The sequence below is a fragment of the Tetrao urogallus genome (assembly GCF_951394365.1).
Source record: "Tetrao urogallus genome assembly, chromosome: 6".
NCBI classification, from domain to species: Eukaryota; Metazoa; Chordata; class Aves; order Galliformes; family Phasianidae; genus Tetrao; species Tetrao urogallus.
In genome coordinates, this window is record NC_136819.1 from 20,428,279 (window position 1) to 20,451,065 (window position 22,787).

Below are 22,787 nucleotides of genomic sequence, written 5' to 3' on the forward strand. Positions count from 1 at the left end.
ATATTCTACGAAATGAAGTGTGAACACTTTCAAAGGGAAAATGATCTTTGCTTCTCCAGCAAGCGTACATGATTCCACTAAGAAACTCCAATTTATTATCCAAGGAGAAAAACACTTTGAGCTTTTCTGATAAGTAGCTTGTTGTTCTCTCTCTCTCTCCTCCCTCTTTTTTTTTTTTTTTTTTTTTTTTTTTTTTAACTGATAAAATGCATTTTGTAGGGTTTTCACTACAGGATTTTCTGTTAATTTTCTTTTGAACTGAATTATGGATCTGAAAGTTGAGATCAGAAATTATCGATCCAGTATGAATATGTTACTACCTAAGGTGGATAGAAGTGTAACAGGGTGCTTTTTCCTACACAAAATTACTTAAAAACAGAAGGTATACTTTGCTATGAACTAAGCCTGCCTTAAACTCAAAACAGTAGCATTGCGTACAGTAACATCTATCAGTAAAATCAGATAATATACGTAGGCTCTGCTAGAATAAAATAACAGTAACAGAATTTTTACTTAAAATCTAAATAATTCTGCTGTTTGAAAATGAACATTGCCTCCACCTTTGTGTATTAATTTTGCGTATATTAATTGCTAGAGATACTGAGTTCCACCAAAAATGCTACTGTATCTTTCCCGTACACAATTGGAAATGCACAACACAGAAAAAAAGTGGTAAAAGAAAATCATTTCAGGACATTCAGAGTTTAAATTTGTGAAAGTGGTGAGAAAAGAGATAATAGAAAATCTTGTGCTAAAAATACCACAATACAAATCTGCAAAAGATAGATAGCTATCTTCCTGGTCCTGTCCTTCACCTATTCTTTTCCTTATTGGCCAGTGACATGACTACTGTCATAATGGCATACTATTCAAATTTATGCAAAAAAATCAGTGTAAATGTGTTAGAGCTGTAGATGATAACATTCTTTCCTGAGCCAAAGAATCACTATTAAAAATTCTGTGTCAGAAGTTTCAGTGTTTCTTCATCTTTATTGAGCGTTGCTTTTGTAAATAACTTTATTTCTTCAGCGTTATCATTGGTCTGTGTGTTTGGATAGTTGGAAAAATTTGGAATACTTCTGGATTTCTGCAAATTGAAAGCTGAATGATGTATCTCGGTTATTAGTGAAAAGCAATATTAAATGCATTGAAACCAATTACACATTTCTGGTTGGGAGTGAACTAAAAAACCTAGATTTTTAATTCAGTAATGAAGAATAAACAAAAGGCTCTGAGAAGATTAACAACTGAAACTTAAACTGACATTTTAATATCTGTCATTTTTGAGTATTTTTAGCAATGCTATTTAGTAGAAAAACTAAACATTACAGAGAAGTTACCTTAGACACCTTGCTTTGGCAGTAAAAAAATCAACTTGTTCTTTGATAGCTTAGAATTACTATTATGGTACCAATATTTAATGAAGCACCTTTAGAAATTCCTTCCCTAGGATCTTAATAGATATTTTGCCAATAGCATTGTACTTACAAACAAACTAAAAAGAAAAGAAAAAATTCTATAACTTTAACTGTACTTCAATTATGGAATTGAAACAGCACCAGCAGAAGAAAAGAAATCAAAATATGTTATATAAGATGAGCTGGCATTAACATTACTTTTTTGAATACAAGAATAAAATTTCTCTTGTGGGAATATTTGCATGTTTATTGTATATCATTAAATGATATAAATCATTCAATGTATATCATTAAAGACAAATCTGCAGAAAATTTAGAAATGTAATAAAAATCTTTAGCTTTGAGCAAGAAAAAACAAGGCTTTTTGTCATATTTTTAGGTATTGGGTTGATGTGTCTAGACTGAAGTTGTTTTGAAATGAAAATCTGAATTGATTCTGAGAGACAAAACATATATAATCATCACAGAAAAATGTATCCTAGAAATAGTTTGTTATTACTAGAGCATTAAAAATCATAAATTCAAAAAATTATACAGCAAAACTAGTTTAATAAAACTTCTACTTAAAAGAAGTTTATTGTCATATCAGACTCGTCACAAGAAACCTGAAAGCCTCCAAGACAATCTTCCACATCATGCATTTATAAAATACTATGCTTAATTTACATCTTGCCTCACATGAAAATGGAATTTGTCAAACAGGACTGAAATATGGATGGAATATCATACTTTTACCAAAGGAGGACTAAAATCTTGCTGTTGTTACAGTCAAGAACAATCTGAAATGCCTTTGCTTTTATGAGGTCAAGACTTAAATATCCAATGCTGCTTAAGCTGACTGGACTTTGCGAAGTTTCAGAAGTACAGATCAGGAAATAGTACAACCTACAGCAGCAGAAAACCTATGGTAAATACATCTTCACTGTTCAGTAGTCCATTCTAATCTGACTAAAGATTATATTCCTAATATTTTTCTGAGTTACAGAAAACAGATATCTGTGTAGTTTCATGCTTATAAATGTCTATTTAAATTAATATTTCTGACACTTCTCTTTCCTTTTATCTTAAGATCCTCAGTTGTATCTAATTTTGTAATAGGAAAGCTTTTAAAACATTAATAACTGAATTCTGCATAGTGGTGACATTCTTAGAGAAGATGTGACCAAATGCCCTTTGTATTTCTGGGAGCATTATTCCACAGAAGTAATTCTGTTAATAGAACAGATTTTCAATGACTATTTTCATTTTAATACACATAATTATATTTAAAAATGATATCAATAAAATTGAAAGAAGAATCATTTTATATGAGTAAAAGCGCAGTTAGTCATAAATGAAAAGCATCATATTCAAAGCACAGGTGAATAAAGGCAGTTTATTGCTTCCTTTATTATAGTTTAAATAATTTATCAGTTCTGCATTATACTTACAGATTCTCTGAGCATGTGGAAGGACGAGGGATTGAAAATATTTGACACACTTTTTCATTCATTTTTATCAAATTTATGATGTGTAATTGATTCATAATTTCATAAACTGGAAGCAATTTCTGTTCCTTCCTCCGGTTGGGAACACTATCACAGAATCACTAAGGTTGGAAAAGACCTTCAAGATTATCCAGTCCAACCATCCACTTATCACCAATAGTGCTCGCTAAACCATGTCCCTCAACACAAAATCCAACTGTTCCAAGAATGCCTCCAGGGTCGGTGACTCCACCACCACCCTGGGCAGCCCATTCCAGTGCTTGACCACTATTGAGTACATGAGTATTTTTCATTAAGAAAAAAAACAATTTTTAGATTTTTTTTTTTTTTTCCAATAAGATGTAAATTCTACCACCTTTCAAAACTAGATTTAATCTTAAGGAACATCATTAGTAAATTCTGTCTCAATAGATGTGATACTGTGATTCCGAGCCAGAGGTGGGTTTTTTTTTTTCCTGTATTCAGTAAGAAAAGTACTTTATTCTTTGAGCTATCTGTTGACAAATGAAGACAGTAAGAAAAAGAAATAAAGCTTAAACAAATAAGGGAGAGAGAAAATTCAATGTCAGAGGCTTCTTATAGTACAGTTGTCATTATTAAAACTAGCAAGTTGTTTCTAGAACTTGCTGTACAAGTTGTTTCAATATTTCACTGAGCTTACAAATAAATACTTTAAATCTGTCCTAAAACAATTCACCATTTGTGTTTGTGACTTTATCACCTTTCAGTTTTAATTATTTAATTATTTTTAATTATTATTATTTCAGCTATATTCAGTTTTTAGTTATTTCCCTCCTAGGTGTGTATGCTGATGCTGCTTTTGGAGAGAATTAAAGTATTCCTTTAATTGTGTTATATATAAATATATATATCTATATGATTATGAACAGAATAAATTGTTCAATCGGAGTGAGCGAATCAGTCATTCAGGGAGAAATAAAATACACAGAATTTTCCTCATTTCCCTATATGTCTTTATCATCCTGGCACTGGTACAACAAGCTTTTCTAGAATCTTTCTTCTCAGTCCTTCCCCAAAATGTTTCTCCTTGAAATTGCATAGAATGATGAAAATAAGTTATAGACAGCTGAAGAGATTTTCTTATTGCAAGTACTGTAAAGGAAACGCCACAAAGATGGCCTCCTACCAACCCCTTATAGGACAGTTGCTGAAAATTGGTCTGATAGCAAATGGCTTTACGAGGTCTGTTACAGATAATCTTTAAATTTGGAGGTATAGGCTACTGACTTTTCCTTTATCTCTTTTTTTTTTTTATTTGTGTTTTTTTCTTTTTACTTCATTACAGCCCTTATAAGTTGTATCGTAGCAGAACTTCTCTGTGTAAGTCAGTGAACATACAGTTGTTTATGAGTCAGCTGAGATGTGATATTTAAGGGAGGCTGCAGTATATAAAATTCAAAATAAAGAGAAGATTTTGCTACTGAAAAATAACATAAATAGTTTATACAGTATATTTAAATGATTAAAGTTGCTAAGTGTCTCTGGAGACATATGTGTTCCCAAATTTGCATAAAAACTTGATATTTTCAGTTTCAATTTGGATTCTGTTCTACTTTCTCACTTCTGAAAGTGAATAAAAAACTAGATCATATCTCAGAAATAAGGATTATGCTGTCACTAATACGAGTTATAGACTCGCACAACAATATGTCCTTCGCCTCCTGTCTTCTTCACGTATTTTGTATATACCTTTGTTGGGGGGAGGGAAAAGGGAGGAGAGGGAGGGAAAGATATCACAGCTGTGCTTTTTTAGTAGAGACAATCCAGTTTTTATTAAAATTGTATCAAAAGAAAAGTCTCATGTCAGTCAAATAAGTACACTAGGCAGACTTTGAGCTCATAAAAGTAGATAATTCTGACAACGTTTTTAAACTACTTTTTCATTCTTTAAGTGAAATGCAGTTTAGGTCTTTCATCTATAAGAAGCACGGGCAGTTTTTGTTATGAAATCACCGATATTTTTTTTGTAAGTTATTTTTACAAGACTAGCTCCTTTCCAAGATTTTAATTAATTCCTTATGTCAGCATGTTCTTTTTGGTTTACTACTGAATTATGAGCAAAGATGCTTTTTCTAGTAATTAAAACAAATTCAGACATGGCCACATGGCCATTCATTTATTTGAAGATTGTGACTGTAATGTTTTCTTGTGATAACATTGTGAGAAGTACAAAACTTCCATCCTAATTTGTTAATAACTGAGAGGAAAAAATGGTGCATACATCCGTTAGATTTGGTGTTATCTAGCTGCTGACTGATCTTCAGAGGCATTTGGAACCTGCTCCTGGACACCTTTCATCAGATGACTTTTTTGTTTTTAATCCCAATCAGAATACAGGCTGAATGAAAAGTGCAGCTTTTGCAAACAGAATTGTACCTAACACTAATACAGCTGGGAACGCTAACAGTGTGAAATGAACTACTTGGATATTTGACATACAGGAAACCTTTTATGGTATCCAAATCTCTCAAGGATTAAATATGTGAGGAGACTGCAGAAATGGATATGTTATTTTTAACATTCAAACCACTGCGTTAAGCTGTGTTCTGAAAATTATTTTAATGTTTGTTTTGTTTTTGAATGAAGAGGAATATGTTGCAGAAGTGGTGCACCTCTCTTAGTCATGGTTCCTTCTGTTGAGATGAAGTGCTTATAGGCTTAGTCCCCTTCTGAGGGATTGGTAATTAAAGATTTGAGGATCATGCCCTGATCTGCTGAATCTCAGCAGTTTGTTCTGTTGTCATACAGATATAATAAAGCTCAACTTCTTTTCAGAGAGAAGGTGTGCAATTAATTATCTAATAAATGCATGTGAAGTACTTTGAAACCCTTCAATAAGAGATGATTTTGTTGCTATGAGTGAAGGAAAATGTAATCTTCTTCATTTCTCTTAACTGCTTGTTTTCATTTCATTTGGCAGTATTTGTCATACATACCTTAATATCTTCAAAATATTTGGTAAATCATGGTTAATAATCTAGATATTACAGTGCATACACATTTCAGATCAAAAGATTATCAACATGTCTTAGCCTTTGTGAAACTTAACATGCCAGAAAATGTAATGTTTACTATGTAGTTGTGGCAAACTAATTTTCTCTCACTAAAAATAAATGTCACCTGGAGGGGAAGGGTTCGGAGTGAAACAAAATCTCAATCTCACCTAATGACTGGAGTGAACTTGAATGTTGGATTCCTCTCTGTGCTGGTACTGACATGAGATAAGAACCATCTGGTGTCATTAGACACCAGCTAGTTTAGCAATACAGGGTGAGATTTTCAGTGTTGGTTACCTGAGGTTGCATGTCCCTTGTCTTCCCAGGGTAATAGGTTCACTGACAAGGCCTTTGTACCCTGACTGTCATAGGCCTTGATAAAAACATTATTTTCCTCCTGCAACTTCTAACTTTCACTTACTTTAGACTGTATGCTATTTGCACGTTGGCTGTGACTACAGTCTGCATACTTAGTTTGAGTACATAAGTACCTTTATCAGAATGAGTCAGAAAATAGGTACATTGCTACACAGACCAATTAAGTTTCTGACTTTGTTTCGGGGGAAAAAAAAAAAAAAGATTAAGATTTCAAAGAAAATCCTCAAGGAAAGGCTTATTTCAGAGTCAGATCTACAGGAATGCAGTATAACTTGTAATTTCCACAGCAGTTTTTCTTTCAGTAATATCTTAGTTGCTGCAATTATCAACTCAAGGTACTTTTGTTGCCCTTTCACTTAGCAGTTTGATATGTTTTAATTAGTAACAGTATGAGTTTAAGTAAACATTTTTGATTGCTTTTCCTTTATGTTTCTGAGACATTTGGATTTGGACTTCTAACCTTCATCCTCTTCAGTACACCCTTGTCTTTAGACTGAAGTCTAAAAATCAAACTAAGTCAATTGAAACACATTAAGATGTAAGTAGTTGTAATTTCTTGCCATTGTGACAAATGTTTTCATCTTAGGTCCAAAACTTTATGGTGAATATTAGTAAGGAGAAAAAAATTCTGGATTTTTCTGTCCAATTCACTGTTACAGAAATCTCTAAGTTTCCTGCCCAGTGTCAGATGGGGGGGAATATTAGCGTTCAGAGTGTACTTTCTACTAACAGTATCAATCTTCCCCTCCAATCCCCCCCACACCTAAAAGACAAACAAACAAAAACAACAGCAATTGTAGTTGATTACTTTCCTGAAACCAAAAATGAGGAGTATGGTAGTGTATGGGCTAATTATGTCAATAGTTATCTTCCATTGTATGCTTGATGCTGAGCTATTCTTTGTATACAGGAACATTAGCTCTGATGATGTATATTATTAATAATAAACACCTGAATTATCTGTGAAAATATGATAGTTTCCACTTTAACTACTCCTAAAGAATAGGACATTTTACTTCAGGTTGCAATTTACCAAGGCTTTTCTCTTTCTCTCCACCCATCCGCAATGCCAATTTGTTAATCTAGAACAGACACAATTCTAGATAATGGCACAAAATATTATTTCTTTTGAACAGCCACTATAAAATAACAGAAACTGTATTCTCGGGTTCAGATTGCAGAGCTTGTGCCTCTTTGCTTTCTTGTAATTTGAAAATGCTTGCTAACATCCTGTGGCATGTACATCAAATTTGAAGTACTTGCCCTCAACAAATAGCTAGTGCATTTCAGGAAGCACTGGAAAGTGAAGGCTGAAATTTACTTTTGTTTGTATGTGAGCGTGCATTTGTGTGTTTATAAGGGATTACAATGTCTTGAACTTTTTCTTGCTCAGGGGAAGTTTATGTTGAAAGTGAGGGGGGGGAAAAACAATCTCAAAGGTGATTGGAGTTTTTTTTGAGTCCATATAAATTGCTCATGGAGAACCATCTTCCTTTGACAACAATCAAATCCATTGGTTTCGAACTTATTATTTGAAAACAAGAAGTTTATTTACTATGGGGAAAAAAAATGTTTTTGAACTGTACAAGCAAGGTTAGAATTTGCATTCAAGGCTGTAACACGCATTTAAAATGTAAAATTTAACACAGATTAAAAAAACAGAACTCTTCAGGAAATAGAGAAAAGTACCGCACAGTTCCAACTGTGAGTTATCCTTTGCAGTTGTATAAATCTTCTGCATGCTCTCTATTAGCAAGACTCAGAAGATTTAAAGATTCAACTGTATGTAAAGGAAAACAAAGCTTAACTGCTAGTCTTTCTGAAAGCTTTCCTGAAACTTTCCTGATTGTAGATTTACCAAATCTGTTTATTATCAGTGAGTCCAAAAACATCCACACGCGTTGATGTCTGAAAACAAAACAGCTACTGAATAATATGTAAATGCTATTTCTAGAGATATTTGGCATATGTTTTCTTGAATGTAAGATGCAAGCATTAGCAAATTTTTGTGGTGGTTCTTAGAAAATGTCTAACCAACGTGACAGTGTTGAGTATAGTACCAATGGAAGCAAAATTCTAGAAAAAAACATTAAAAAAAAAATACATAACATAAATTGTAGATCATTGGAGTGGTCAAGTTGATGGAATAATGTATCATAGCAAAGGGTGGGAAAAATAAAACAATCACACAAAACAACAAAACATCTAACTATTTTGAATTTAAAGAAAAAAAAAATCAGACTCTAAGTAGGTCCTTTGCCTGCTTAAAGCATAACCTTTCATGATGGAATCATTTCTCTGAGAGAACAGCTTTTTCCAATGTCTTTGTTAGTACAGAAAAGAGCTATGAAACAAGAATGTGGCAGGATGTTAATGTATTTCAGTGGTTTCTGATGGAGAAGACAGGCAGCCTGTAAGCTCAGCATGCAGACACAGTTGCTTATGAAGAGTCGCATCCTATATATGCCTGTTTAAAGGAAGATGTTGCAAAGTTGATTTTACTGAAAAGTACCTTTCTGTAACAATAAGACATGGAACTTGAACAAAATTACTTCAGTTGCTGAATTCCACATTCTGTTGAGAAAGATGTTCCGCACAAGCGATGAGGTTAAAATCATACTTCTATGTGAAAAGTGGCATTTGGACTAAAACAACTATTAATGCTCTATGCAGGTATTCCATTTTCATGTGCTGTAATCATCATATTCAAAAGAGAACCTGAATTTTCTTTTCAAAGAAACAGTGAATCTGCTGATTAATGTTGCTGGAGAAACATTGATTTAATGAATTATATAGAAATAATAGGAATAGAATATGAAAGAAGAAGCTTACTTGCATGTAAATAACTCCCAGCCAGCAAGGTTTTAGGCTAAGCATCCTGAGAATCCTGCATGTTTTGAAGGCACAGTTCAAGTAATGTATAGCAGTGACAACAGTACCACCCAGCACTGTACCCAGAACAGTACCACTGATGATATCATGGATTTATGTGAGTGCGTAATATGTATGTGTAAACTTGCATTTCATTAAATCTCATATTTATTCCCTCTGCACTGACCTAAAGGGGCCTAACCATGATGAAAGCATACAGAGGAGCAAATGCATGCAACAGAGTATCATGAACATTCAAAGTATGATCTTCGAAAAGCCGTAGTAGAGAATCAAACACACAATTTCTGAGTTTAAATGGTCGGAAAGTACACTATGTCAGGCTTTTGACATAGCTCTGTCAAATATTATCTTTGTATGTTGAGATGTGATCTTTAAGTTCTCAATCTCACATTTCTCTGACCTTATATAAACAATTTTTACTTTACTAAATGATGTAGGAAAACCTCTTTATCTTTGGTTTTGGAGTGTTACTACCACAAACTGCAAACTTATGAGGGAAACTTCTTTTCTTGCTTTTAAAAGCATAAATATTATTTTCAAAGCCATATTTAATTGCGTTATATTTGTATGTAATTAAAAAAAATCTTAATTAGTACTGTTTCAAGAAAGTACTGATAGCTAACCAAAAACCAAGTCTCAAATCTTCAAAAATTGTATGAAATTTAGGCTACAAAATTTTAGTGAAGAAGTAATGCCTCTGAAAACATTTATTGTAACAAAGACATCTGACAAGTTATTCCTGCTAACAGCTTGCTTCACTGTGTATTTGGCAACAGTTAATAGTTTAGGATATGAGTCAGATGTTAAAATAAATAAATAAAATAGAAAAATATATATTACTTTTAAAAAATGTCTTTTCAATATATAAAGCTTAATTCACTGCTGTTGTAAAACTAGATCCTACAGTGGATAGTTGGATAGTTTATAGAACAATATTAAGCTTCAGAAAAACAACTGGCCATTTTAAGCAACACAGTAAGCCTTTCTCTAGACTTATTTTAGTATCAGCACATGAGCAAGGTGTGAGAAAATTGCTCTTTGTAGACATAATTTGAAAAGGAAATCCTTATTATGCTCCTTCACTAGTGGCAGTATATTGTCTGAAATTTACTGTCAAGTTGTTAACTTCTTCAATTTTTTTTACCCTCTGGTCTAGCCAAAGACTCCCATTTGTATTAAGGTTAATGCAGTTTGCAGTTGTCCTTCATTTTGAAGAAAGTTCATTGTTATTTGAATTTGCTGGTAATACTATTTCTGATTTAATTTTCCTGAGTAAAATTTGATAACCAAGGTTGCCATAACACTTTATAAAGGACAGGATTTTATTTTTTTAATTTTTTTTTTTAATTTCTGTTCCCCCATAAAGAAGTTGCAATTCTTAGTGCATTGGCATTGTCTTCTTTGCTTCTGCCTTGCTGGTCCCAATGCAGACTTCTCCTGGTGCTGTCAGAGACATACAGGATTGTCTGAACCAAGAGATGTCAGCAGTTTTTGTCACCATGAAGTGCCTCCAAATGATAGGATACACACCTGGCATAAGGCCTGAAGGAGTCATAAATCTAAAAGGAATGGCAAGTGAAAGTAAATGTGAAATGCCAATTGCAGTTTCTGACAGCATACTTAAGAAATCTAGAATCAAAGCATCAAAAACATTTCTGTCCTTAGGCAAGTCTGGTATTTGTATCACTGGAAACATCAATTTCCTATAGAGGAACAATTGGATTATCTAAAGCAGATGGAGGAACTAATCAACATGCTGATTCAATTGAACATTCTAAAGTGATGTGTCTGTTTCCTTTGTCATAAATTAACATTTTTTTCATATGGATATAGTTCAGCTGTATTTCTGGAATGATGTTTTAACCAGTATTTTATATAGTCGCTGGAATTTTTAATGTTGCTATCATTGATCTCAGTCAGCTGTAATTCTGCTACATTCTATAATCTGAAACAAATCAGGGCATGTTTGTACCTGGCTGGGAGAATTCCAATTATGACCTTTCTGTTGCTACATATGCATATCTAGCTGAGAATTTGTCATTCTTTCCTTTTTCCCATTAGTTAACAGTTTTCCTGGGTGTTGTAAGAGGCCACTGTCTATCTAGAAGTGCAGATTCTTGAAGACTTAAAGTGTTTCTACTTGAGATCCAGCATTACTTTTCATAATAGGATGTAAATTTGAAATATACAATTTCCAACTAAATAAATATATGTATTTTTTTTCCTTCAGAACCTCTATATAGTTAACACGATCATAATTTGCTCTGACTACAACAACGTCATTGGTGTTCTGAACTTGAGTTGATGCAATAAATGCTGCATTTCAAATTGGAGTGGCTGTATATAGGGGTTGATCTTTACACAGAATGCTTTGGGCAAGTATTGTAGACGTTATGATTCCATTTTATGCGTATTAATAAATATTAAGAATGCATGTTATTTTTATTAATGTTTACATCTCAGCGTCAATGAAAAGAACCTGAAGCACTAGGTCATTTTAGTGAGTAAACAATGGGATAAATATTACTTTATAATAAGCTAGTTAAAGCTAACTCAAATATATACCTACTTTTCTGTGACCTGCATGAAGTGGATGGGCTATTTTCATAATTTGGTGTCTGTACCACAGCAGAGCACAGGGTTTTCACTGTTTGGACTCTACTTTGGCAGGCTCAAATTGCAGCATGAATTTGTTTGTCAACAGCTGAACTATTATTTTTTTTTTTAATACCTACAGTAAATTCGTTGAAGTCTAAGAAAGTACTTGGAGTAATGCATACGTTTTGTATGGGGCAGTTTGTCCTGCTGTCATTTAATATGTGTGGAGTTAATAAACTCTTGAATGTTTGAGCAAATAATTGCACTTTTTATTGGCTCTGAATGTCTAGATGTTTTTTTTTTTAAAAAAAAAAGTATTGCTTGGTAGCTTCAGATTTTTTTTTATTTTTTTTTTGGCTTGATCCTTATTATGCATTTTAACACTACTACCGATTCGTATTTTCTACTTGCATCTAAATTCTGTTTTTGCTCCTGCTGAAAGTCTCTGGTGTGATACCTTTGATATTTTCCCATGGCTCTCAAGTTCCAAGCTTGTTCCAAATATACGCCCTTATGTGTTTCTTGGATTCCTCTTATGAGACCTTTGTGCCAAAGAGTAATTGGCAGGGTTTATTGGTCTTCTGCGCTAATACTTACATCATTTGGTTTTCCAAATTGCTTTACTCCATTTCTTGGCACAATATAGTCTAGAATGTGTTCCCTTGACCCTTTGAACAAATGCGTGAAGTATGACCAACAGCAGATGATGTGGTAATAGCAGCCAGTTTGGCACGAGGAGTAGCAGCATCAGGGGCCTCAGCAGGGACACAGAATGCTTTTTGTGGCAGTATTCTCATGCTGTCATGTCAGAAAGCCAACCTGCTCTTGGCTTTCTTGTGTGAGGGAGGCTCTTCTGATTTGATCAATTCTGTTTCAACTTCACTTCGTGTAAGTTCTTATTTAGAGAAAGAAGAGAATGAAAGCCATTTTTTTCTGCCTTGCTACTGTATATATTTGAGTTTTTATGTAGACTTCCACTGTGGGAGTACATAGTAAATGGTCCCCACAGAGTTCTCTATGCAGATCAACAGATGTAAAATAGAGTATAAAAACAGAAACTAGGGAAGAAAATAACAGCATAGAGTATGTAGGTCATTCTTCTTATGCTAGAAAATATTGTAATGAATTTTCCAAGCCATTTGAAATAAAACAAACTATGGCACTTTCCTAGTGAGATGTGATCTAATAGATGTCACCTGGGAGGTGTTTATTTGATATTGACTTCACATTTTCACTCTTAATTTTACCATAAGACTACGTTTAGCAGTGATTGAAATTCCTAGGCGGACAGCTACCATTTCAAAAATTAAAAACTTCATTTCGGTGTCTTAGAAGAATGATCTTATTAGAGGAAAATTCTGATATAGTATTTAGTTGGATTGGATTCAGTTTCATAAGATTCTTGAAAATACTGTAGGCTTTTAAAGATAATTAGTAGTCCACCAATTTAGTTAAAAAAAAAAAACAAAAACTATTGAAAACAATAAACTCATAAGCTAAAACAAACTCTTTTATATGATTATTCATACAGTGTTATGAATTATTCAGACAAGGGTGCCTTTGCTATTTCAACAGATCTAGATGTTTTATCTGATGTATTATTTGAAATAGCTTTCAACAGTTTTACTTCTGTGAAATAAGTGCACTTTCACATTTGTTAGATCACTCTGATTAAAGTGAGGGATTGCTGAAATGTGTTCTACATATTGGCTCCCAGTTCAATCTTAAATCTTTTGTATCTAAAATTAATCATAGATTCATGGCTGTACAACTCAGTAAACTAGGATGTAGCAATACTGTGGGAGTAAGGAGTTTTGAATGTATTTTAGAATCATTATTAATAAAATTGGGAATAAAAGTCTGCCAGTGATTTCCTATGAGCGTTTGCATTACTCTGTGGCACTTCTATTACTAATAAAAAAGAAATTTCTTATAATTTAATTTGTTAGCAGAAGAAATTGGCCATGTAGAATAAGCCAACAAATGTGAAAAATTTGGAATTACAAACTTTTTACAGGGTAATTTCTTTTACTATTTTATGGTGGTGTTCGTTCATTGTAGCTAAGATACAAATTGAATAATGTGTGATCCTAGATTGACTTCTTATACAAGTTTTTTCTTACAATAAAAGTTTACTCTGAGGAAGAAAAAAATACTTCTACTATCACTGTAATTTCTAGAACATTACTCAAGTCATAAAGGTGATCTTGTTTTTCCTTATAACGCGAAAATTAGGTTGCCACTTGTGTCTCTTGCAGCAGATTTGTAAATAACAGATTGCACCAATTATATGAGTGTTTTGCTTCAGTACATTAAAATGAAGTGCAGCAGTAGAAATCATTTGTAGCAGAATGCACTGTTTGGGTTTATAAAGCTGATAGGTAGAGAAGCATAAATTATTAAACTGAGTCACCACTTTTATAGAAAGGTGTGCTATCAAGATTTACTTGCACAGTAAAAGAAATCTGTGACTAATATCATATAATCACATTTGCCTAACAAAAAGGTAAGTTTAAAGGTCAATTGAGAAATGGAAATCTTATTTCACAAGAAATGAAGACCTTTGCTTTTTTGTGCGTGTAATTCTACTACCACGTACACAGAATACTGAATTTTCAAACTAATTCTTTGCTACAAAGCCAACAAGAAAAATGATAAGTTCTGGGAGGAGGATATTGCGAAGACAACAAAATGCCAGAAGATCTCACAGAAGTCTCTAACACGTTTCTTAACCTTCCCTTTCTATTTCATCAGAATTCAAAAACCATTAATGAGTACATAAGAAACTTATCTTTCCGCATAACCAGAACTAAAACAAAGAAGTTTTTTTTTTTTATTAAGACAGATGTGTTGTCTCTAACTCTGTTCCTATGGTTACAAAACATCTAGAGTTGCAATTTAAGGTAAATAACTTTTCATGGTTGACGAAATTAGCTTAAAACTCAGGAACTGTAAGAAAGGCAAACAAAGATAACAAAGAAACATGAAACGTTTCATGGACTCTGTATCAGCTATATGATGTTTGCTCTTCTCTTGTGCTTTAATTCTATAAAAAAGTATAGTTTTTATCTTGGGAAAGCAATGAATGTCATGTTTATTGGATCTAAGACTACAAGGATCAGTGAGGAAAACGTCCCTGCTTTTTGAAAAACTAGTAGATGTTTGGTCTGCAATTCTGTGCTTTCCTTAGGAAAGTAATTCTCTTTTCCCTACTCATTTACTACTATCTTATTTTTTGGGAGCAGCAGGATTTCACCAAGTTTTCTGTAGGCTGTTTCTTTTAATATTTTTATCTTCGTACATATTCCCTTTTTCCCTTTTCTTATCTAACCTCTATATATATATTTTTTATCATACAGGTAATTTCAGATCTATCTATTTACAGATATCCTTAGTCAACCTTTAATAATAATTCTAATAATTAATATGAGCATCTCTAAAGTTTTCATTTGGAGCTATCATTTCTTTCCCTTACTTTTTTAAATTTTTTTTTTGTCTGTGTACAAGACATTAAGATCCTTTTTTCTTTACTTACATACGAAGACCGTGAAGTTCCACAAATTAAAGAATACAAAGAAATAAATATCAGAGACAGTCAGAACTGTTATAGCACTTTCACATCAGACATACTGCAAACAGGCTTGTTAGGAATGACAGACTGACTTCTCTTTCTGATGGACTTTCATACTTTCAGCATTTGCATGAGCTGTTTGCAATTCCTCCAAAACAAAATATTAACTAGACTTTGAGTGTTTTACATTTACAGCCTCCTTGTAACAATGTTGATCTTGGGTGTGGGTGCTTGTCTTGATTTAGGAACACTTGCTTATAATGTAATAAAATGAAAGAAAAAATCATAGAGGAGTACAGAGTAAACTATTATGTTACTAAAGACAAATATCTTAGCTCCCACAGTGTAATAAAGGGCCCAACATAACTCCCACTGGTTAAGCATTTAGAAAGACTTTCTGCAGAGATAAATTGATGGGCAGAGAATGAAGGAGGGATTCTTTATGAAGGCAGATCTTTTCCAATAAGTAATGAACAAATTTTTTGAGATGCAAAATACAAAGAATGCTAATAACCCTTCTTGATGTAGTTAAACATTCATTAAATCACGTATGATGTATAGATATCATATTGGTGGCTTTTTCTGCTTACTATTATTACTATATGCTAGTCTATTTACATACTAATGGTAAGATCTTCACCCATGAAATATCTGCTAGTGAGACCTACAGGTCACTCTGTGCTGTTTGTCCATATACAAAACACACAAACTATGAAACAGGGAATATTTCATAAAACAAGCCTTTTAGAACTTGTAAAACTTAACTTTGTATAAAGGATTCTTTGGTCTAAACCTTGACAATTAAGATACCAGTTGCCTCTCATTTCTTTAGAATAAGGGCTTCTCTGTACTGAATCACACCTAATTATTGATTTCAATCTCTCGAGGGTTTTTAATATTGGGAATCCTTGCGTCTTTCAGAAAGTAAAACTTTCTACCATACCTGAACAACTGAGCTGAATAAGTACAAACTCTCTCCCTCCCTTAATGTTGCATATATAGGCCCAGGAAGAAATAAATCACTGCAAACAGGTAACCGCTAGAATAAACCTTGTGGCCTTCAGTAGTTCAATGTATGTAACTGTAGTACTTGTTCAGTTACACTACTTTTAGTTAGCATAGCATCATAAGAGATATGAGACAGAATTAAACACTTTTCCATTGAAATTACTGGATTATTAGTCATTTATTACAGGTGATTATAGCCACAATGTGGGTTTTTTTTATTCCCCTCCGAGAACAAATAAAACCTTGAAAGTGGCAAAAGCTTTCAAGAGAAATCACTTCCCCAGCTTGTTTTGTCAATTTACCTTCTCAGCATCCACTAAAATCTCTCATTAAGAGGCAGTAATAAAAAATATGTGGTTGAAGAAAAAAAACAACCTACCAACAAGTTTTATTCTAGAATTACTCTAGAATTGAGTAAAATGAACACCCTTTCTGGTAGGTTGTAGTCAAGTAGATCTGAGCATTCTTTTTGACCCTCTAATGTCAATGAAAGCTAATTGTATAAAGTAGAGGTATGACATCACAAATTTTATTCTACTACATTTAGCATATCCTTAGAATACAAAACTGCAATAAGACTGTTTCAAGAACAAAATTTAAAAATGTTCCTAGCACTACTTGAACAAGATAATCCCTTTAAAACTGGATTCAATCAACACAGGCATAATAGAGAATACACATAAAAACTGCCTCTTACAAATTAGAATATAAATGTACAGTTATGTGTACCTCAATTTGTCCAAATCTGAAACTATGATAAAACCTATATAATTTCTAAATTCCAGAAAAATACAAAATGGTATAAATTAACTAATGTAAATGTAATCTATATAAACACTATATATATAAACACTATAGTGTTTATAATCTATATAAGAAAATAGAGCCCTTATTTCTAAATTATAAAAGTTAATATTTCAGCCAGCTTATATTGAGACTGCAGTTAAGTGTGTAAAATTCTCAAGTTTGATTCATGACAACATTTTAATCCTTACTCTGAAGAAAAGTAAATGGACTTGGCTTTTAATGCTTGATATTCTAACCACTGATGATGAATTATAAAAGTTTAAAGAAAAAAACATTTGAGTTTTATTGATATTCCTTGTATTGGTGCTGACTAAAGTAAAGACCTTTAAAAAATAGGAAAGATTTTATAAATAATTTCGGTTTTAGTAAGGTATTTTTCACTAACAATTAATTTGAATGATCTCTTCGCCCCAGGTTTTAGCTTAAGAATGTGCTCTTGTATTACTACTGACATATATGTTTAAAGCAGTGCTGAAACCTGTACTTAATACATGGTGGTGCTATGAGCCACAGTGCAGAATCAGTTGAAACAGAGAGCTGTTCCAAACTACATACAGAATCTTATGTGTAATAACAAATTCAACAAAGTAAAATATATTTTCTTATACCTCAAGGAAGTTTCAGTGGATCATCAGAAAAGTAGACTATAATCAGTGAAAAACAGCAAATGCTAGAATCAAAATCCTTATTTCTCTTACTTGCTAAAATGAAGGCTGTTAGATAGGCTAAAGGAAAAAAAAAAGGTGCTATAACTAATACCCCAAGGCTGTTTTCTGTTGACCCGTCTATCTGTCTATGTATGTACTAGCACTAGATAGGGGAAAGAAGTCAGACTCATGTTTCTAGGTCATTTCAAATAAGCAGGTTTGACTAAAGCTTTCTTGCAATAGTTTTAATAATTTCACTGAGCGATGATGTATCAATTAAAATTAATACATCTTCAAAGTAGAAACTGCTGAAACTTCTATCCTCGGGAAGTAAATGCATGAATCAGTAATTACAAAGCATTGCTCAGCTCCTTCATTTACTTTCATCTTGTGAGGAGATTAATAGCCATCCTTGGGACACCAGCTGCTTTCTATTTATCACAGAAATGCTACAGGGCTGGCAGTCCTGCTGAAAGACTAAAGGCAAGCCAAGATATGAAAAACAAGCAGCACCTTTGGAGTTAGACAGAGGAGGAAAACAAGTGCTGTTTTGCACATCTGATTCTTCCAAGTCCTCCCTCTACTCTCTATTTGGACAGACGTTTCCTTTTATGCTTCTCAGCTTAGCTGTTTACCTAGACCTAAGGTCATAGAATGTGTTATTTCAAAGAACTGCAACTTAATTTCATTGAATCTCTCTTACCTTCCACCCCTGTAACAGCCCAACAAACTGCAAGGCCATCTTTCAGCTAAAATTATTGTAATTATTGCACTGTGAGTCATAGAATTTCATTTGGGAGAACCATTTTACATTTCACATCTCTACTGCCTATAACACTCCAACAAATTCATGCAACTTAAAATAGAACTTTAGTATTATACACTGTTTATTTTTTCAAGTTCAAAGGTGCAAGCTATAACAACATATTTTTGTCTTCTGTTCAGTGTATCCTCACAGTCAGAAATACATTGTAAACTAAAGTAAAATATTTTTAATGTTTTGTTTCTTTTTATCCTTTTATTTTTAAATATGAACATAAAGTGAATATCTTTGATAATACAAGTGATCAAGGCACAGTTCAGTTTGTTTTCTTCATAGTATTAAAAAGATGTGAAAATTTTCTCTTTTTTTGTCTCAGTAGCATTTAGATTTTAACTCTGTTCTCAGTCAATGACAGTGAAAGTGTTAGCATTAGACTCAATGACTACAAAATGCTGTTAAAACAAATTCTATATCTCCAAAGCATTGAAACTATTAATGGCTTACAGTTGATACTAAAAAAATAGACACTAGATTTAAATATTGCCATTTACATTTACACACTGAAAAAATCTGCAGGGTTTTGATGTTTTAGATTTTAATACTCAGATTTCTGTACTTAAATTCAGTTACTTGCACATTTGGATATATTTCCAAACTTTCCAGTCAGTATTGTTTAGTTGCTGCTCAGCTGAGACTCAATACCATGTAATTTAACAAACTACTTATTTTGTATTTCAGTAAATGGTTGAAATGTATCTTCTGAAGTCAACCTATCTCAATATTTTAGTTCATTATTAGCAAAAATAATGGAAACAATTATGTATAAATCATGCAGCGTTATTCCAGTTGTTGAAAAAATACTTATGTGCATATGTGAAAATAATTGTCCGTTACTTCAACTGAAACAGAATAATTTTCAAAATTTGATCACTATTTTTTGCAAGCTGCCTAGAGGGCAAATTACTTGCAGAAATTATCTGGAAAGTTAAAATATATTATTTCTTTCATGGGATGAGAAATCATGATAATTAGCAGTTTAGATTTAAGTTCCGTCAATCCTTTCTCCACTCTAAAACAAATACTCCTTATTTTTTAATTTATTTTTAGAGATCATTCAGTGAAAACTGAAAATAGGTGAAATGTTTCAAAATTATATCATAAGGAAGTTATAGGAAAAATTACTATCGTAACAAAATTGAAAAAGAAATATGTGTCCATCTTCCAATGCAGCAACATTAAAACTATCTTTGTGCTAACCTGTATTCTGGGAAACAAAGCAGGACTGGGGCAGAATAATTCTATGCGTTCTTGTAGTTGATCAGGGAGCAGTGCTTTAGGGTGGTGATTTACCAAATTAATATACCCCATCCCTATGTACTGATGGATTTAAGTTCAAGTTAAAGTCTAAGACACAGAGCTTCATTACAAATGCTTCTATAATTTCTAGAATTACAGAACAATTCAATTTGGAAGGGATCTCAATAGGCCTCTGATCAACTTCCTGTACCAAACAGATGAATTGTGAGTTTAACACCTGGAATTGAAGGAGTTGCATCAACACAGTCTGCTATACCAGGTTTTTGGAGAAAAAATAACTTGATTTCATGTTCACCTGCAATAGAAGAAAACACCAAGAATGATGGAAGGTATAAAAAGAATAACAATAATTGTGGCAATAAATAATTTAGACAGTTTATTAAAATCTGTCTTACTGACTTGTTTCAAAAATGCAATACAATTAAATATTAAATATGTTTCAGGAACAGAATCTTAGAAGTATACCTAAAAGAAAACAATAAATTCAGAATTTTATTTGGGTTTAGATTTCCAACCAAGGGCTGAACGCTAATGGTTTGATCTCCATAAATAAACAAAAGGATTTCCAGAGGTCAAATAAAGAGCTAAAAAAAACAGCATTTCATTAGATAATTTTCTTTTAAATATGTACTGATGACATCTCTTCTTTCATCTCAACTGGCAAACAGCCATATAATGAAAGATAATGTAATAGGAGCTTAAAATTAAATCCTCCAAAATTAGTCAGCTGGGAATAGTGAAGTTTTGCAAGATTTATTTCTTTTCTGTACATGTTTCTTCAGCCTGTGAAGTCAAAGAGTGTTTTTGCAGAATTATTACTTTTAGGGACTCACATATGGTCATCTATGAAAGTAACAACACTTTAGAAACACTCCTCTTTTTTTTTCTCTCTCTCTCTCCCCCCCATGGTATATAAAATCATCTCTTTAAAGCAGTAATTGTAGATAGAGGATATCTGAAATATATCTGTTTTTCTGCTTAAGAATAATCAGATCACAAACTGTCGTGTAGCTTTTGTTTATGTCTTTTAAATGACTCTTAGCTGTGTCAGGAAGCTTAGTAATAAAAGAAAGACTAATTTTGTTTCATGTGGTCTGGTCATACACAATTCACTAGAGGCACAGTATAATCTCATTAGCCTTCTTCATGCCAAGAGTTTTCTCTTCTTGTGTTGATGACTTCCAGCATGTTTCATGTAAGTTTTATTTTATTTTATCTACTATTCTTCCTTCTTGGAAATAAAAAGACAATCTGTCACTGGAAATAATTATGTGTAATTTTGTTTTTATCATTATCTAAATTACATTACAGTTCATCCCTGGGCAATACAAGTACTTAAGTTGTGTCAATAATATTGCAATGGACTTTCCTGGGTGAAACATATATATATTTTTTCATTTTCTTTATGATTAACTCAGCATTGCAGTCTAATGGTCAGGCAAGGGGAATAGTGATACATGGTTTCTGCTTTCTGTTAAAATCAAAAATCAGCAAGTAACTGATTCATACACTTAGATTTTTTGCTTCTCTTGATGTGTCTGTGAAAAATGTCATGATTTCATCTCCTTTATTCACAACTATTCAAATATTTTATAAAAAGTTGTTTTGATGAACTGAATGAACTAACTGTAGTTACTTGTGAGTAATTTTCTTCAGTTGTCTTTGGCAACTTTATAACAGCATAACACAAGGCTTCATTAGCATATCTGATACTTGGATATCTCTTTAGTATTAGGAGAATACCTAAAGAATTACTTTTGTTATTGTCTAAAACCTTTGAAGCCATCACCACCTGTAGCCACAGAGCCTCTGGTATCATCCTGTGCTTCTACATAAAAGGCTTCTGAGCTTCATGGGGTCTGTTGCAATTTCATGATTGTTTATCTTACTTACAGCGATGATTTAGAAGAGAAGCAGTAAGTGTGTATAGCTATATATGTTTGTATATCTAAATGTTGCATCTTTCTATATGCTTAGGTGGATCTTTCTGTTGAATATTAAATATATTTATGTTTTACATACATAATGCTTTTGCAACTACACTTCCATTAACATCTTACTAAACTTGTTTGATTTTGTCCATGTTACAAAAGTCTGGCAGTTTTGAGTTGTTATTCATTGTTTCCTTGCATTCTATTTCAAGTGCTGAGTAGAGAGACTTTCCTATACTTCAATACTTCCCAAAATATCTATGTTCAATATATGAATATATGAATATGAATAAGTATGTTCAATACTTCCCAAATATTTCTTGCTAGATAATATTTCTCAAGTCACAGATTTTAGTCAGCCTAAAATACAGTATTTAAGCTTTTCATTTTTGTGGGAAGAAAAAAGCTCAAATGTGCAATTTGATTCACGATTTATAAGTTGGTGATAATTAACTTTGAGATGTTGGATTTCCTTACCATTTGATTGAAGCTCCATCATGAAAAACTTCAAACACTTTGTCATCAGCATCGTTTTTCGTGTTTTCTATCTGGCCAAACCAAAAAAGAAAAAAAAAATAAAAAATCCTAAATGTTTGAATTAAGAAAGTTCAATTAATTAATTTTTGAAAGTTTTTCATGGATAACAGTTCCTAAAAGTTGCATAATAATTTTAACAACATTTATAAGTACTGATTACAAAAATAAGTGCATTCTAGAGCTCTGAAGACACTGAAAATTTGAGAGTTGGGGACTTCATTTAAAAATGTTTTGCCGCTTGAGGCATATATATCACCATGCATACAAACATTCTTGAGAATAATTTGTGAAAGGAAAAGAAAACTATAATATTCTAGTATGAGAAGGAGAATTTGAGGAAACTATTTGAAAGACTATTTCAAAGAGAAATAAGTAATAAACTATTCCTATTCTTTAGAAGTCTTTCCGCTTTTATA